Here is a 5,000-nt window from a genome sequence, read left to right as displayed (position 1 = left end):
GCCCCTTTGGGCGCTCGGGCTCCCGGCAAGCGCGCGCGGTTCTTCCCGGATGACGGACCTACCTGGCCCGGCCCCGGACCCGCGCCGCTGTTGGCTCGGGATGCTCTCGGGCGGAATAATCGCTCCCGTCAGCGGCGCTTCAGCTTTGGACAATTTCACGACCCGTCTTGAAACACGGACCAAGGAGTCTAACATGTGCGCGAGTCATTGGGCTGTACGAAACCTAAAGGCGTAATGAAAGTGAAGGTCTCGCCTTGCGCGGGCCGAGGGAGGATGGGGCTTCCCCGCCCTTCACGGGGCGGCGGCCTCCGCACTCCCGGGGCGTCTCGTCCTCATTGCGAGGTGAGGCGCACCTAGAGCGTACACGTTGGGACCCGAAAGATGGTGAACTATGCCTGGCCAGGACGAAGTCAGGGGAAACCCTGATGGAGGTCCGTAGCGATTCTGACGTGCAAATCGATCGTCGGAGCTGGGTATAGGGGCGAAAGACTAATCGAACCATCTAGTAGCTGGTTCCCTCCGAAGTTTCCCTCAGGATAGCTGGTGCTCGTACGAGTCTCATCCGGTAAAGCGAATGATTAGAGGCCTTGGGGCCGAAACGACCTCAACCTATTCTCAAACTTTAAATGGGTGAGATCTCCGGCTTGCTTGATATGCTGAAGCCGCGAGCAAACGACTCGGATCGGAGTGCCAAGTGGGCCACTTTTGGTAAGCAGAACTGGCGCTGTGGGATGAACCAAACGCCGAGTTAAGGCGCCCGAATCGACGCTCATGGGAAACCATGAAAGGCGTTGGTTGCTTAAGACAGCAGGACGGTGGCCATGGAAGTCGGAATCCGCTAAGGAGTGTGTAACAACTCACCTGCCGAAGCAACTAGCCCTGAAAATGGATGGCGCTGAAGCGTCGTGCCTATACTCGGCCGTCAGTCTGGCAGTCATGGCCGGTCCTTGCGGCCGGCCGCGAAGCCCTGACGAGTAGGAGGGTCGCGGCGGTGGGCGCAGAAGGGTCTGGGCGTGAGCCTGCCTGGAGCCGCCGTCGGTGCAGATCTTGGTGGTAGTAGCAAATACTCCAGCGAGGCCCTGGAGGGCTGACGCGGAGAAGGGTTTCGTGTGAACAGCCGTTGCACACGAGTCAGTCGATCCTAAGCCCTAGGAGAAATCCGATGTTGATGGGGGCCGTCATAGCATGATGCGCTTTGTGCTGGCCCCCGTTGGGCGAAAGGGAATCCGGTTCCTATTCCGGAACCCGGCAGCGGAACCGATACAAGTCGGGCCCCTCTTTTAGAGATGCTCGTCGGGGTAACCCAAAAGGACCCGGAGACGCCGTCGGGAGATCGGGGAAGAGTTTTCTTTTCTGCATGAGCGTTCGAGTTCCCTGGAATCCTCTAGCAGGGAGATAGGGTTTGGAACGCGAAGAGCACCGCAGTTGCGGCGGTGTCCCGATCTTCCCCTCGGACCTTGAAAATCCGGGAGAGGGCCACGTGGAGGTGTCGCGCCGGTTCGTACCCATATCCGCAGCAGGTCTCCAAGGTGAAGAGCCTCTAGTCGATAGAATAATGTAGGTAAGGGAAGTCGGCAAATTGGATCCGTAACTTCGGGATAAGGATTGGCTCTGAGGATCGGGGCGTGTCGGGCTTGGTCGGGAAGTGGGTCAGCGCTAACGTGCCGGGCCTGGGCGAGGTGAGTGCCGTAGGGGTGCCGGTAAGTGCGGGCGTTTAGCGCGGGCGTGGTCTGCTCTCGCCGTTGGTCGGCCTCGTGCTGGCCGGCGGTGCAGGATGCGCGCGCCTGCGCGGCGTTCGCGCCCCGGTGCTTCAACCTGCGTGCAGGATCCGAGCTCGGTCCCGTGCCTTGGCCTCCCACGGATCTTCCTTGCTGCGAGGCCGCGTCCGCCTTAGCGTGCTCCTCCGGGGGCGCGCGGGTGCGCGGATTCTCTTCGGCCGCCATTCAACGATCAACTCAGAACTGGCACGGACTGGGGGAATCCGACTGTCTAATTAAAACAAAGCATTGCGATGGCCCTAGCGGGTGTTGACGCAATGTGATTTCTGCCCAGTGCTCTGAATGTCAACGTGAAGAAATTCAAGCAAGCGCGGGTAAACGGCGGGAGTAACTATGACTCTCTTAAGGTGGCCAAGTGGCGGCGGTGTGGCTGCATCCGGACTTGGCTTTTCGAAGTGCGGTCTTGATGTAGTCGTGCTGCTGCTGCGAGGTACCTTCCTTGGGTTATAGTTACAGGGAGAGTGATGCGCAATACATGGGCCTAGCCCTCTTAGCCTCTCCTCTCCTGCGGTCTTCTCCCCTTCTCGTGGGCCCGCTGATTTTCGCAGAGTGGAAGACCGCACCAGGGGCTTGGGGGGGTTACCAGCCCCCCCTCGCACTATCCCTTTGTTAGTTGGGGGCAGTAATCAAAGAATAAGTGGTGGCCCTTCCGCTGAAGGTGCCACCCCAACTCCCCCAGCACCTAGCCGGCCAACCGGCCGTGCCGAAAATCTTGTACCTTTTGCAGCTGTATACGCCTGTAGTGAGTGCCACCGCAGCTTCACCACCAAGAATGGTCTCGGGGTCCATCGCCGCCGCCAACATCTTGCGGCCGCCAACGCTGAGATCGTGACGGAGAGGCATCGCGCGAGGTGGACGGAGGAAGAAGTCCTGTCGCTCGCCAAGGCGGAGGCCGAATTGTTCCTTGAGAGGGACGCCCGGTTCTTCTTTGTTAATCAAGAGCTCATCAGGATGTTCCCCGACCGAACGCTTGAGGCAATCAAGTGCCGACGGCGGCAAGCTGCCCACAAGCAGCTTGTCCGCCAGTTCATGGAGGCGCTTGAGATCGGTCGGGGGGAAGAGCCGGCGTCCCGCCGGGGAGCAGCGAGCCCGCCGCCTGACGCGGGCGAGGCCGCTGCGCCGCCCGTCGACGCAGCCGAGGACTTCGCGGCCGACACCACTGGGCCGCCGCCGGAGGGGCCGACTGACGCCGCCATCTGGGAGCATCTGGCGGGGCTACCTGCTTCCGCCCAGCGTTTCTCTGCCCTGGATCGAGTCATAGGTCTGGGGCGGGGCACGCCGCCCGATGTCATCCTGGGCATGCTCCCGGATGCCCTTGCGTCGGTCGGGTCCAGAGGGGAGAGATCGATCACCAGGACACAGCGGCCGCGCCAACCATCGAAGCGGCCGCCTGCCGCGCCGCCGACGCAGAAGCGCAAGCGGCGCCGCTGGGAATACGCAAGAACGCAGGATGCCTTCCGACGGTCGCGTGCACGTTGCGTGCGCGGCCTCTTGGATGGCACCCTGCTCCAGCCGCCACCTGCCATCCCTGGTCTGCTGGACTTCTGGGCGGACCTCTTCACTAAGAAGCCCGTCTCCACTGCGGGCTTCATCCGTGACCGCCTCCTCCCGCACTCGGAGCCTGTCGCTCTTGAGTGCCTATGGGGGCCGGTCACACATGAGGAGGTCGCCGCCGCGTTGCCGCCCAGGGGATCAGCAGCTGGGCCTGACGGCCTTACCCCAGCGGAGTTGCGGCGCCTACCGCATGAAGTCCTGGTGAAAGTGATGAATCTCTTCCTTCTGGCCCGCGCCCTTCCGGAACGCCTGCTTCGCGCGCGGACGTCCCTTCTCCCGAAAACGGCTGCACCAACATCCCCCGCTGACTTTCGCCCCATTACGGTCTGCTCGGTGTTGGCGCGGACCTTTCACAAGGTTCTCGCGTCACGCCTGATGCGCGCTTGTGCTGTGGACGAACGTCAGCGGGCATTCATCCCTCGGGATGGGATGTTGGAAAATACTTTCATCTTGGACACTGCTCTCACCGACGCAGTCCGCTCCTGCCGCTCTGTCTTTGTGGCATCGATCGACGTATCGAAGGCATTCGATTCGGTGGATCATGCTGCCCTTCGCCCCGTGCTGAAGGCGCATGGCCTACCGGATTGCTTTGTCGAGTATGTCGAGCGGTGCTACGAGGGCAGCACGACAGTGATAGCGGACGGCGCCGGCGTGGGCGTGTCTGTGCAGCCAGCACGGGGCGTTCGCCAGGGCGATCCCCTCTCCCCCCTCCTGTTCAACTTTGCGGTGGACTACGTTTTAGGCCAACTGCCCTCCCACATCGGAGCTCGGATCCTCGGTCGCAGAGTCAACGCTGCGGCCTTTGCAGATGACGTCTTGCTGTTTGCAGCGACCCCGAGGGGCTTGCAGTCCCTCATCGACGCAGCTACCGCAGCCCTCGCCCACCTGGGGCTGCAGATCAACGCCCGGAAGTGTTTCACCCTCGCCTTAGTCGCGTCAGGGCGCGAGAAGAAGGTGAAGGTGGACAGCAATGTCACCTTCACAGCAGGCAACACCACCTTGCCTGCCCTGCGTGTGGGTGAAACCTTCCGGTACCTGGGGCTGCAATTTTCCACGGCGGGTCGCTGTGTCTTCAACCCACGTCGCCACCTGGTGGAGCAGCTTGACGTCATCTCCCGAGCTCCGCTGAAGCCGCAACAGCGCCTCCACGCTCTCACCAACGTACTTCTCCCTGGCCTGTACCACGGGCTGGCCCTCAGCCGCACCCGGGTGGGTGCATTGAAGTCGGCCGACGTCACCATCCGGGCCGCCGTCAGGAGATGGTTCCGCCTTCCGGCGGACACCCCCCTGGGATACTTCCACGCTCCTGTTGCCCAGGGGGGCCTCGGCATTCCATCTTGCCGATGGATGGGTCCAACCCTCCGTCGGTCCCGTCTCCTGGCGCTGAAGAAGATAGGGCCAGCCTGCGACGGTGCAGGCATGGAGGAGGTGCAGCGTGAGATCGAGGTGCTGGAGCGCCACCTAATGTGGGAGGGCCACCTCCTCAAATCGTCAACGCAGGTTGGGGAAATGTGGGCGGCGCGCCTACACATTGCCATTGACGGTGCGGCGCTGTCATCTTCTGCCGCCGTCAGTGGCCAACATCAGTGGGTCGCCGACACCAGTCGCCTGCTATCTGGGCGTGAATACATCGACGCCCTCCGCGCCCGCATCAACGCCTTCCCTACG

At 62.3% G+C, this 5,000-nt stretch overlaps 1 pseudogene; it reads left to right on the top strand.

Moving 5' to 3' along the window:
- The window catches only part of LOC126444884 (large subunit ribosomal RNA), a 7,960-nt pseudogene that overhangs the window by 759 nt on the left and 2,201 nt on the right, over window positions 1-5,000 (top strand).

Source organism: Schistocerca serialis, unplaced genomic scaffold, assembly GCF_023864345.2.
Source record: "Schistocerca serialis cubense isolate TAMUIC-IGC-003099 unplaced genomic scaffold, iqSchSeri2.2 HiC_scaffold_305, whole genome shotgun sequence".
NCBI classification, from domain to species: Eukaryota; Metazoa; Arthropoda; class Insecta; order Orthoptera; family Acrididae; genus Schistocerca; species Schistocerca serialis.
The sequence above is the reverse complement of the archived record's forward strand: the minus strand, read 5'-3'. Positions and strand labels throughout refer to the sequence as shown.